A 14803-nucleotide genomic window follows, 5' to 3' on the forward strand; every position below is an offset into this window, starting at 1 on the left:
ATAATGTGTGGCACATCTTATGAAGTGTCATAGAAGTTAGTCTGAGTATTGTAAAACAATTTTACTCAGGCTCTCTCAGGATTGCCTTTTGTGTTTCTCGTTTGGTTAAACCACAAGTTTGTATGTGCCTTTATTTTACATTAAGATTAATTTGTATTAATTTAAAAGCGGGGGGGGGGGGGGGGGGGGGGGGGAGAGGGGGTGTTTGTTTGTCTTTTCTCTTTTTCTCTGTGTTTATCTGTCCTCAAGTCAACAGCTGTCCATCCTTAGATTCCTCTGTTGCACATGAATGGACAACACTTCATCTGCAACACATACAGCCAAGTTACCATGTTACAAACTCCATTCCCTATGTACTTTTTTTTAGAAGGAGCATTCTCCTTTTAAGTTAGCAATATGGCCTTATTTGGGAGGAAGACTGTTATTATCATCAATAAATAAACTGTATTAAACAGCTTTGGCTATTTACTTTATAACTTGACAATGCGGTTCTCTAACAAGCTCTCTCAAACAGCTCAACTCAATTAATACAGGATGATTGCACAGAATAATTTACAAATCTACAGACCAGTAGATGTCTCCAGTTACTGTAAACCAGTCGCTACTTAGTTTTATCATAAAACTTATTTGTTGTATCATAAAACTTATTCTCTTCTCCCACAACTATGAGATACTGAAGGCACTTCATCACTTGACAACAGACTAAACTCTATTTAAATGAGAAGTTCACATTTCTGGGGAAGCAGTGAAGAAATTCCATTGAGTAAGGAACCCTTTTCATTCAGGAAGGTGCAACATTTTTCCCACCTGAGTGAGACGAATAACTGTTCTGCACTGGTTTTTCTATACTCAGAGCCCTCAGAGCTTCTGCTACACATAAAACATGCATGAGGTGTTTTATTAAGAGGGTAGGAATCAATCTCTTTGGAAGTTGAATACAGTTGCCTTTTCAAATTTCTGTCAAGGTTTAATCCGCAGCATCAGGATCAAAGAGCATTCTGATTCTTTTTGTTAACTAGGATAATTCCAAGAGGTTGGAACTGTCCTGATTGCCAGTGCTGTTGGAGAAAATTCCTTATAAGGTTTGTCTTTTCCCTAGAAGAGGTCTTCCTAGAATATGCTTAATTTTTAAACTAAGATGCTCTCACTCCTATGGGACTGCCTGACTCTGTAAGTTAGGCAACTACTGCTTGTGGGTTTTGGTCAAATTCAGAGCATTTGCAAAACGGCACAGTTGCATATTAGAGTGTCTAAAGGCAGCAATCTTTCAGGGTTTAGATGCTGGAAGCAATTATGAATTCATGATTTGCTAGTATAGCAAATTTCATCCTTGTCATTTTATTAATGTAATTGAGCTTGCCTACATTAAGTATATTAATTAATCAACCAGGAAAAACTTACTTTTAAACTTCATTTTTTTTCCACATACGGTTGCTTTATGTACAGGAATCCCTTGCATTTCTTTGGTATGAGCTAATATTTATATAGTTATGCACTCCATGTACGGGAGAAAAATATCAGAACAAACCCTCAGGTTATTACATAAAACAGAATTCAGTGGCTCAGATCAGAATTGCAAATGTACAATTTACAGGTAAATGAAATGAGCAATAGCATCCAATAGCCATATTAGATCCATAAATATGATAAATTTATGTCCCTAAGTGGCCTGAAAATACATCTGGGGAAAAGAAACACAGCGTGCCCTTTTCAGAGTTATTTCTGATTCAACAAAACTCGTTGCAGCTTCAGATTTATTTTTTTGCTTTTTTAAATAGTTGTGAAGGTCTAAATTTTTCATTATTTTAGCAGAATTATAGCGTAAGTATAGCAACATTTGTAACAACTCAAATGGCTAAACATCTCAGAATCAATAGGACAACAAAGTAGGAATAAAGCTCACAAAAAAAAAAAAAGTGAAACAAATCAATATAAATCCCATTGGGCTGAACAAATCCCTCAACAGCTTTAATAAAATGTGTAAAATTGTTGGACTCACCCAGCTGTTAGAGGGTAGAAGTTAAACATACTGATTTCTCTGAGTAGAAAAATACATTTGTCATCACTGTCTCATGATTAATATAATCTGGGACTGATAGAATGTTTCTGTCTCAAAAATTCAAGCAAAAAAGTTAAGTAAAAAATGTGCTTTGTGAATTATCTTTAAAATTCTCCAATCCAGGAGTGACTAATCTTTAAAATAAAGAATAAGAAAGAGTCAGAACTCTTCTTATAGTTAATTAATTTGTCAAAGAAGAGAACATTGCCAAACTACCATGAAATCATAGATAGTTATTGGGAATAAATCAATTATTTCACAGATGACACTGTAATAAATATTTTTTTAAGTATAGAACATATATTGGATTGAGAACTGTGTTTTTTAGGGAAACAGAGAAATACTCCTTCATTTTTTACAGTGGCTAAAGAACTGCTTAAGATTAAAATATTCACCTGATAGGGATTGAGATATGACAAGAGTCATGTCCTACATGCTTTACAAATGATGGACTCCAGCTTTATCTAGGCTTACATGCTGACACCACAGCACCTCCGCTCTGTGACCACTTCTCCTTAAGATACAGCTGAGCAGACTGAAATTTTTTAAAAATCACAGCTCCCGATCATACTTTCTAAAAGGCACTTCCAAGTAGCAGCCCAATGCAAATAGGTGATTCCAGTGGAGAATCTTTGGAGAAAGATGATCCAACTGTAAACTAGTTACACCAGGATTTAGACCTAGGATTGTCATACAAATAAATCTACAAGACTGGCTGTTGGGAAACCCAACCAGGAACCATGCTCAGAACCAGGAGACTAAAAGAGCAAAATACCCAATAAGCCAGAAAACAGAACAGAAACCACAGGAAAGATTATAGTTTAACTATACCAAAAGCCCCTGATGTTACTCACTTTATCCAGTTATCTCCCTATTTTTAAACAGGTGCAACTGGCAGAAAAAATTGAAAGTAAAGAATGCACTTATTTTGATCCTTCTAACAAGGAGTTAAACCACCACATTTTCCTGTTCTTTGTTGATTATTAACGGCCCAAATGAAAGACTGTATATAGATGAAAACCACTAAAATATCTGACCACAGAATAAACTTACAGTTAGCTAATGCAACACTACCCACACAAATTATCTCTAATTGGTTGATGTAAATGCAATTGAATTCAGAGTACTGCCAAATTATTGTTAAAACAATAAACAGGAAATATAAAGAATATGTCATGCATACACATACATTAAAATTACATACAGCAGAGTGACACACCGAGTTGGTGAGCAAAAAACCATATATATGGCATGGGGCAAAATGTCAATTAACGTCCCAAGTGAAAGGAATATTTATTTTTAACATCTGGGACTGAATTATATGTATAGATCAGAAAAGGCTAGGAAAAGTACCTGCAAGGCCAACCCTTGCCACAAGGGTGTAGTGAAGAACATGAGTGCAAGTCAATAAAGAACTGGAGCACTTCGAATTGCTTTTGCATCCTAAGAAAGAATACAAATCTAAATTCATAAAGCATCTCACTTCGATGAAAAGCACAGAATAGACAACAGGCAGGTGTGAGAGAGAGTCACAATTCCTGCAATAATGATTGGAAAGAACAGAAAGAGAAGAGAGAGCCAACTGGCTTATGACAATCTGATCTGAAGTAATGTCCAGAAGCTTTCAGCAACAGAAAACAGCTCTGGGAGATTTCTATGAGAAGATAACAGATTTAGTAGGTATGCTGTATGCCCATTTTGTAAAGTTGACAATGCAATAAACAGCTATCGGGTGAAGAGAAGTAGCAAAACAGTTCAGTTCTCTGCTCAGAAAACAGTTGTGGCACTACAGTATGTTATCTGGGTAAAGGATCAGATTCAACGTCTAACAATCTATGCCTTGGTTGTCAATAGAGTATTTAAGTAATTGTTGTGTGTCTTTTGAACTGTTCTAATCAGAGCTGACTTGCATCACTGATGTATCTCAGCAATAGTCCAGCCTTCCAAATTCCCATCATTCTCACTGTACCTATTGGGATTTGTCAGCCTCTTACACAAATGACTTGTGTAATTATTTGGTTCTTTTACATTCAGTGAATTCAGGGATGGGGCTGATTTTTATCAAATTTCTATATGCTTCTTCAATTCTCTAGATATCAGACTAATATTAATAGCTCCTTTTGTATGAAAATATCTATAGTCTGTGCTAAAATGATTAAGTTTTGAAATACCTACAGAATGACAGTTTTCAAATGTCTCAAGAGTAAACATCCTAAAGATCAGATTGGTAAAAACTTCCACTGAATTGATGTTCCAAGGAGGCAATATACCTTCTTCAGCAGACCAAAGTCAAGGCACCATTACTGATTCAGAGTCACCTCCAGTTTCCTGGTGATACATGTAGGTTTTAATGTTCTTCTTAGCATGGAATTGTAGGCAGAAAGCTTATATTTCATTTATCGTTTGACTAAAATCATACCACAGAGTGAAATACAACATCACTTGCATCTTCTAAAACATTGGATGTGTTATGCTAAGCTATAAGCTTTCAGCATTCCTTTTCAGCCGACCTATGCAGGAACTCCCAGCTTTCCCTATTCCTTTGATTGCTCCCATCAACCCACGTTGGTCAGTCTGGATAGCTGAGAAGCCTAACAGTTTCTTTGGAAATGTGAAGTGGGAGCTGCTCTTTTCTTCCTGCTAGATATCACGAGTGTTTAAAGACACATACACTTGTTAGAAAAATATTGCCTTAGATTTTTACATGAAAATAATATTTTAACTAGATGAAATGCCAGAAATAAACACAAAGAACATTTGTTGTGTTTTATTGAAATAATAATTCCTCTTACTGTGTACTAATTTGCAAGTGGTCTTGATATCACATCTTAGTGAGAAAGGAGACCATAGCCTCTCTTTCCCTTTAGAATAGAGCACTGTAATTTATTTAACTGAATTCATTCTAGCAAGAAGAGAACAAGATGCAGCCAGCAATCAAATTGGATTGGAATGATGTTCAATTCTCTATTAAAAGGACCATTTAAAATAATTTGATGCTGATTAAGTTCTTTTAAACAGACTCCAAACAAATAAGCGTATAAAGCTAACTCAGTCATAAACTAAACAGTGAACAACATATTGTGTACATCAAACAGAAACAAAGAACATTCATCCTGTCTAATATCAGAATGCTATGTCCCTTGGATTCTTCATACTGCGGTTGATAAATTCTTTTGGTCTTGATTAAAAAATAAGGATAATCAGGCCATCATCCTAAGTGAGAAGACTCATAAAGGGATATTCCAGTGCCATCTAGTGGACTTTTTTTAGTATAGTATTAATAAATTTTCCCTCCTGAGCAACAATTTTCATTTTAGTATCACAACTAGAAAATGCTTATTGTTACTGACAGATGCTTACTTCCTATCACATCATTTGTACATTATGATGTTGGACACAGCAGCTTTAAAATAATTCTATTGACTCTATGTATGTATACCACTTCTGTGCAAAAATCACATAAATACCATGCAGATCAGGAATATACCAAACTACATTACATACAAGGAGCAGCCATCCCATTGTGAGGCCATCAATAACCTACTCAGGCTAAAAGACATCTTTTGGAAAGGAGCACAGCTTCAATTTGAGAATTTCAAAAGGGGGGATACATCAGACCTATTCTGCTGACTAATTTGCACAGGAATCTTTGTATAATTCATAGTTCAAATGTGTCTGCTGTTGTTTCTAGAGCTTGTTTTTTTGTAAGCTTTTGCTTGTGAGATTAGAAAGCCTTTTAACATCAAGTATATTCCCCTTGTGCTAGTAGTTCTATGCTGCAAGCAAGTTATGTTTCAGACTCTTTTGATAAGCTTAACAAATTGCATTCTTCCTTTCTTTCAGAGTAAGGCATTTTGCCAGTGCTCAAATAATTTCTGCAGCTTTCTTCCTGCACCCATTTCTTATACTGTTAGAAACACTGAGACCCGACTTGCAGGCAATATTCTAGTACCTGTTTCATCAATGCTTATATAAACGTCAAATTGCCTTCCCACTCCTACACACTGCTCTCCTGAATAGATTTCCAGATTCCCATTAATCGTTTTTACCTCAGACATTACATTTCAAGTTTGTGTTGACTCAGTTGCTGAGGCTGATTTATAAGCAATTTTCAAAGTTGTTGCTTTCCCAAATTCTTTACCTCCTCAATACTTATAACCTGGATTTTTGTCAGATGTGCAGCTCTGCATAGGACTATATTACCATGCTAGCATGGGTTCTGCTTGCCAAGCTCTCTGTGTTATTCTGTGCGACCACCTTTTCTAATCCTGATGTCAATCTCAGCACCATCTGCATATTGTGTCAGCAGTAAGATTATATTTAGATCCAGGTTAAACAAAAAGCCGTAGCATTATCTCGGCTTGAGCACTCTTCTTTGGAAGACAGTTGCAAACAGCCACACTGGATAATTATTCATCTCTGCAATCATTTCTCAAAACCATTGGTTTCAGATTTCAGTCACTGATTACACTGTACGTGCTACGGTGTTGCTTATTTCAGAAAAATTGTACTTCAGAACTCTCTAGTAGATGCACACTAGAGATCTTAGAGATTTACTGTGGTTTTGCACCCCACAGCACATGGGATCAGGACAACCTACTCTGCCTTTCCAAATAACCCTACCAGTACTAACAGGATTCTCATACAAGCCAACTGCTTTTCATTCATACAAGCCCATATCTGTGTAGTTCAGAAGCAGTTTAGGTGGGAATGATGCTTACTGAATGTATATGGAGACCAAACAGTGGATGTGAGCACAAAGAGATGGTGGGTAGTGCATTTCAGCAGCATTATCAGGGATAGCAGTCACCTCCTCTGGGGCAGATTTTTATGAGGGCAGCAGGCAGGCTCTGGCTCATCACTGGTGAGAAAGCAAAGCTAATGGATGTGACTCTGTTGAAAAATAGTGTTTTGTAGCTGAGAATCTTCTCTATTAAATAGTGATACTGTGCTCTTTGTATCTGTTGTCGTTTCCATGGAAATAAATGGGAGGCATTACTTTCAGAGCAACCTATGTATATTTTGTTTCTGCTGTTAATGATGAGTTATTACTATAACCAATAAATACATCAGCTAGACTAATCATTTAGAAAAAATCATTAATAGTAAAGGCATTATATAGTGCTGATGCGCTCAGACAGAAATTGCAGTAGGTGGTAGTGTGAGCATGCACATCTTCAGAAAATGGTTTAGGATTAACTGTAATAGCTGTGATAGTCATTAAAAAATCTGCAGTGCCTTTTTCTTTAACCAGAAATATTTTGCCTAAAAGAATACTGAATATAAGAAGTTAGCTTCCCAAAACAACACAGCCATATTTCTTATTCATGACCGTACATCTATAACCAGATTCATAAGGTGCATCTTAATGCTTCCCAAATACCAATAAGATTCTAAGCTAAATACACAAAGAGGAGACCAAAATATAAACAAGTTGTATTCCTTTTCTTTTTCCTCCAGTCTCTTATTTGGTTCTTCACAAAGATTTTTTCATACTGCAATGTCTTAATTTGCCCACTTGTTTTAGAGATCTTTGCTTTACCTTTTCACTTTTTCTCTGGGCAGCTCACACGTCCTGCTAACTGCTTCTTCAAACTCATCCAGAAGAGAGCACCAGCTTCAAGTTTAGAAGGACACACCAGATTTTGAAAACCTGTATGGATCACTAAAAAGGCTCCAATTTCCCTCCCTCATAATGGCAGCACACCTGTGAGGCCCAGAGACTTTAAAGCAGAACTTTGGATGCCATTCTCCATGCATACGGCAGGCAGAGTGCTCCACTAGAACAGGGCCAGGCTTAGATCGATAGGCATGGATATAATCCTCATGCAAAAACTATTGCCTGTAAAATGAGTGCTCATATTTCTTTCTTTATGGCACCTGGAAGTGAACTGTTGCCTTGTGGCACACACCATCACAGGAGACATAAAAATCTAATTTCAGGCACAAGCAAGAAAAAACTGCATTGAGAGGAGGGAGGAGGAGAAGAGATGCTCCTGCAAGGAGGCTGCAGGTACTCAGAGCAGAGACGAGGGTGTCATTATGATGCTTGCACATGAAGTGGAAGAAGGTTTTGGAGAAGTTGCGTAGGAGGGAGGCAGATGATGGGAGTAGACATCGAGCTCTAGGCATAGGAGTGGCTTAGTAGGAGGAAGGGCACCACAGCAGGATTGATAAACAGATCACAGCTGAAGTTACTGGCTCAGGAGTGTCTGGGGCAATATAAAGAGTGTTCTGAAAACAGGTGAAGAGCTATGTTAATTTGCCTCTCTTAGGATACCAGCTGTAAGGAAAATCATTAATTCAGAAATACCTGCAGACTATTGCTGGGAGATATTTTTGATTACCAGCTGTCGTTTGTCCCTGGGTCGCACTCAGAGATGTAAACCATAACTCTGGCTCTGGCTGCAGCTATGCCAGAAGCAGAGAAAATAAGCACTCATCCAATCAGCATATACTCTTATACATTTTATCAAACAAAACAGCACAAATACTAAACAAGAAAAAAAATAAAAGACTGCAGTGAGAAGGATCCTTCTCAAGTTTCCAGGGAAACTGCCTTAACCAATGGGTTAATGAAAATCCTTTTAACACAGTTGTCTCCAAATGTATCTACGATGCAATTATGTAAACCAAGTGATTCATCCTAGTGCTTCTCAGAAAATACTCAAGCAAATATAAGAAAACAGACATATTTGAAAATCAGGTCACCCTGAGTATGATTTATTCCTGTTGAACTGAATGCACGTAAACAGAGCTTTTCAAACCCTTTGAGAATTCAAGTAACATAAATTGTTATTTTCTACTTGCACAGATGATACTGGTGTGTGCCACTTTCATATGCCACATCAAAAAGCTCAAATCTACTGATGCAGGTTTCTATCCTAAACCCTAATAGCAACATACAACAGCCATTTGTGAATATATAACTCATATCTATGTGCAAATATTGCTATTTACTTGCCAAAATTCCAAGATCTTATTTTATTTCTAATATGGAGCTCTGATAGATCTCCGTTGAATGGCACTGTTTTATCACGGTGTGTTTCACTACTAGAAAGGTAGGTTTCAGGGATTTCTCTCCTCCTACTTCAAATATAGTTCCTCACTGTAATTTCTTCAAGGAAATAAGGCATCTTAGTTTTATAATTCAGTCTTTGTGAGAGGAAAAGTATTACTCATCTACTTGAAGTCTACTAGTAACTCTCAAAAAAAATTCAACCACTTTTCATATGTTTTTAATATGATGCACCTGCGTCAAGATCTTTCCTTCTCATGTTTGAGTAGAGCTGGCCTCTAGGTGCTGCTGTGATACAAATAACTGGCAATGAGATGATGGACGTGATGTTATAAATTGGAGCTGAAAGGTGAATGCAAAATTACCCTCAGTTTCATGGCCATCTGTATTACCTCCTGAGTTTTTCTCTGTATAGACACAGACAGGCATTTGTTTCTACAGCAGGAGGTGTCTCTAGAACTGTAATCGTGCTTATTAGCTTCATATTAGCATCAATTTGTTATTTTTTTTTTATTTTTTTATGAAGAAGGTTAGTGCATGTTGGATCTCATCCTTGTATAGAAGAAGCACATTGCCAGAGCACAGACCCCAGTATGGGAACCAGGACACTTCCTTGGGGCTGATAATATAGATGAATCATTATGTCTAATTAGGGATCACAGTGTCTTTGCAAATCAACTGCAACTGTGGATAAAGATGCTGGTATTCAGACATCAACCCAGCTAATTTTGGGTGGATGTCTCAGCAATTCAAGGGGCCCTCTAAGAAAATGAGGCCATGATTCTGTTCATGAAGGAATCATTTTTGAAATATATTATCATTATCAATTCTCTGAAAGTATATATTGCTTCAGTTTGAGGTGTGTGAATGTTTACAGCAGACACAGGCAGAACTACAGTGTAAAAGACATAGTAACTTCAATCATTATATTTCAGAAGTTTTTAAAGTTATATTGCAAAGTGAAACATGATAACAGTTGCAGTGATGAAATCCCAATGGAATAAAGGGTGCAGCTGAAAACATCTATAAAGGACAAACCAAAGACTCTAAGCTCCCATGGCTTGTACTGTGCACAGCTCTGCCCTCTTATGGCTGTTGATAATTCCAGCTTTGGACACTGGATGTTTTACATTAACCTTAACCAACTCAAACTGCTGGACTGGTCACATCCTAGGTGACTAGCACCTCTGGGACATGGAACATCCAGAACACCTGTGCTATGTTCACCACAAGACAGGACAACTGAGCGCTTAGGAGGCCTTTGTTGTCACTGGAAGATTTTATCTAACACACAATGTTTAAGAAGTAATTTATAAAAATATCTAAGTAGCTATTTCTTTTCATAATATTAACAGTCAAAGAAAACTAAATCAGACTCTGCTCTATGAAAACCAAGGCCTGCAGACTGCAATCATTTACAAACATTTGCAACTGCCCAATTGGTTTCACAGAATCATAGAACAGAATCATGCAATCATTAAGGAAGAGACAACTAAGATCATCCAGCCCAACCATCAGCCCACCCCCGCCATGCCCACTGACCATGTCTATCAGTGCCACATTTCCACAGTTCTTGAACACTCCCAGGGATGGTGCCTACCCCATCTCCCTGGGCAGCCATGCCACTACTTCACCACTCATTCTGAGAGGAAATTTTTATATCCAATTTTAATATCCAACCTGAACCTCCCCTGGCACAACTTAAGGCCATTACCTCTTGTCCTCTGCATCATGAACCCACACACAAACCAGCCCTGGGTGCTTTTACTCCTCAGTTCTTCACACTTGGTATTTAGTGTAACAGATCTCTGCAAATATGTTGATATCTGACATTTTTTTCAGACATTTCTGTGCACCTCAAATACAAACCAAAACTGTACACACACTGAAATCAGGGCTGAAATGCTGGTTCTGCCCTCACTTGTTGAAAGCAATGGGAAGAACTTCTGCTGAAGGCAAAAAGAGGCAGAGCTGGGCTCAGGTTAGGAAATATTCCAGTTAGACTTATTTAGATCTAATCATTATGGTAATGCCTCTATACATTGCACGCTGGGCTGATTGCAGCATTCCACTCCCACATTCCTTACACATAAAATGAGTTTGTGATCACACTGCACACCACTCTCATTTGGGATAGCCTTTTTCAACACTGTATTTAAAGAACAATTTTCTCTGATCCTCATGGCTTCAAAATCAAAAGGCTTAAAATTTTAATGGCAATGCTCAGTTTTTCTGAAATTCTACTGAACAAAACACTGATCCAACTGGCCTGTAAGGCAAAAAGATACCATCCTGCAGCTCACTCAGTGCATTTACAGGAAGATAGTGCAAATTACTTACTTTTCTTCACAGCCCTCCCTCTATTGGCTGGCCTCTCTCAAATAAACAATGAGTGCTGTGCCAAAAACAGCAGAAGGCAAGAATGCTTTTGTTAAAACCTGATTTAATTCTAATAGTTCTCCCAGTCCAAACTTCCTCTCCAGAGGAGAGGTAAAACAGGGACATGCACAAACCCATGGTGTAGGATAAAGGATGCCGACAAAAGTAATACACAGTTTTATTAAATCATTACATGGGTTGCCAAACCACAAGTAGGTAAGAACCTAAAGATAGTGAGACGAACATAGCAACACCTTTACGTCAACCTGTACAGGACCAAAGTTAGAGGAAGTGCAGAGGAACAAAAACAGCACTTGTGAAATAGCAACCAAACCCACATAAACAAGGCCACATACAACATAAAAGGCCTGTTATGAAGCCACGTAATTATAATACTAGTTGTTTCTATTTAAGAGCAGCTAACGGCTTGTATAAGCTAACATCACTGTTTGGCACTATCATTCATTTTTCAGCATGAAGTGCTCTGCTCCAAAAATTGCAAACACTGAGAAAAGTGAGATGTAAGGATATTTAAATACCCAACTAACATTGAAATATATAGAAATCTGGCAGGACGCTAGAAAGTACAAAATGACTGTGTCTTTACCTTTAGTCTTTGGACTTCCAGAAATAAATAAATAAGAATTTCATCGAGATACTGAAAATATGTCAGTCAACCTGCAAGTTATTGTTATTTAACATGACTTCCTTTGTTTCAGGCAAACATTAATTAAGAACTAAAAAAAGCCTAGAAATGTTTCTAAAGGCATAGTGTTTCAGTGATTGTGTGTGCAAGTAGTTCTCCCAGTTATCTCATCAAGGATAGACTTCTATGCTACTAATAACCACCAAGTTTAACTAAGACGTTTTAAAATTTAGAAATATAAATCCAAAGACCTTCAGCCAGAGCATCTATTCCACCACTTCACATAATCCTTAAAGCGTGTAACAAAATTCATCATGATCAATTACAATTCATTTAGCATAGCCTTCTACAACAGGGTTGTTGAGAACAGCTATGGCTTTTCCATTAATCTGTGAGATCCATTTTATATGGTACTTAACTGTCTCTTCTTGAACTAATTTCTAACTTCAAAAAAGTACCAATGCAATAATTTCAAGGTAAATGGCTGATAAAAGAAAAAAAGAAATGCCTGTTATGGAAAATCACTAAAATTACAGATGTCTTTTTGCACTATAGATAGCTAATCAGCCCTTTGAAAGTATGATTTTTTTTCCTTTTTTTTTTCAATCTAAATTTGATGTTACTGAATTTTGCCAAAAGAAAGTTAAGAAGTACTAGGACTGAAAGTAGATGCGTAGCCCTACTCTCTGACATAGACAAAACGGAGCAAAACTCAGAAGCATAACAGATCAAATCTTATGGTATCTCTAGGCTCACATGGAGAAATACAAGAAAAAAAATGTGGACTTACATTGGAAGTATAAATAAATCACACAACTGTTCGCTTAAGTCGTATTAAAACACAGACCAAGTCAAACTTAACATTTGGTGCTCGTCCTCTATTTAAGAAATATTTATTATTTGAATGATCCCAATGAGATTAGCATTAATAAAGGTATTAGAAACTGGATCATAATGAAGGAACAGCAGATAATAAAACAGTAATCCATTTCTATTTCAGCAGGTAAGCAGACTGGGAAGAAGAATTCTTAGTAGTATTTAAGTTTTTATGTAAAAGTGTTACTTCCTTAAGGAGACTCCTACAGCAGGTGTACCAGCAAAAGGTGACCTTTACATTACTGTTAGCACTAATAATAAAAACTATTCATACATTCCCCAAAACTGAGTTATGTAGCCCAAGTGTACAGAGGTAGACAGGTAGGTTTCTTCCCAGAAAGCTTAGTCTCTAGGCTAAGACAGGACATGTGGTCACAATTGCAATTCAAGGATTAAAAAGAAAAAAGAAAAAAAAAGCATGACCAGCTCTGCACAATGACTTAAAGGATTTATCCCTTTAGTCCTATCTTTAAAGTCATATTATATGCAATGCCCTAATCACAGAAGTTTCCCTCTTCCACATGTTGCGACAGAAGGGAGGTTTCAGGAGACTGCACAAAGCTGCAGAAAGAATATTTGGCCAATTTCCCTCAAGAAATAAAAAATGAATGGATAAAACTTTGAGACAAAAAAAATTTTCCTTTCTGGTTTTGGTAATGAGAGGTAAAGACAGATGTCTTTCACTTCGCTGAGTGGAACAGGAGGGAAAAAAATAAGTTCCCTCAGAAATAAGATGGGTGCATGAATGAGTTCTATAAAACCAAGGCAAATAATATCGAAGTAGTTAACCCAATTACAGTGAAGTCTTCTAGAGGCTGACAGGGAAGTGCTGACAACCAGCAATCTTGCTGAGCTATGAGCTTTCCTGGCTTTAGCAAATGAGCATGAAAAACTCATTTCATGCTTGTCTGCTGGGTACAAATATGAAGATGCCTTGCCCTCCCAGCAACCTGTTCTCAAACACTGGAGGAGAGCTGTCACATCTGACTGCCTGCAAAAAGGCAGATGAACTTTCTTAAACATCCACTTCATGTTTTGAGCAAAGCCTATAGCAGTGAAGCTCCCATCAGTGCTCAATGCTAGCTGGAATGATCATCTACAAGGACTTTGTGTGCACAGCTTTGCATCTAGGAGTAGGATAGCGACGCTGCCATCCTAGGTAAAACCAAGAGACCTAAGCATCTTGTCATTCTAGTGTTAATTTGGCAAAGTCACTACATCTTGTGATTTGAAATTTTCCCCATCAGACTGCTGTTAAAGTCCACATAGCAGAAGGGGGTTGAGGTAGGTTTTGATTCCAGAAAGGCTTCTTAATGTAATGGATAATTCAATTTTCTTTACCTCCCCAGAGGGAGTATGCACCAAAATACTCTAGTTATAGATAAGATCTATGAGAATGAAGTAGCAATAATAATTTATTAAACCAAATAGACTACTTGAAAAGTTTGAGTGACCTACTCCTGCAGTACACTTCTGAAGTAGGAAGAAATTGCAAGGTTAGAACAAAGTGAGGATTATGGGTGATAGGTGAATAGGTATAGGTAAATTATTATAGGTAGTAGAGTTAAATCAGAAGCAGGTTATGTAGATTAGATATTAATTTTTTGGGGGTGGAGGGGCTTTGTGGGGTCTAATGAATCATCCTTTCTGAGTTTGTCTGTTAATGCTTACAGACAAAAATGCAAACATTCACCCCCTTTATTTTGAAATTATATAACACATCTGAAAATACCATACACTGTAGCATCACAGATCTGAGCACTTACGCTATCACCAAATCCAGTTTCTACCAAGATGACCCGGGATAATTTACATGTAGATTTTT

This window comes from Meleagris gallopavo, chromosome 8 (genome assembly GCF_905368555.1).
Source record: "Meleagris gallopavo chromosome 8, MGAL_WU_HG_1.1, whole genome shotgun sequence".
In the NCBI taxonomy this organism is placed as follows: domain Eukaryota; kingdom Metazoa; phylum Chordata; class Aves; order Galliformes; family Phasianidae; genus Meleagris; species Meleagris gallopavo.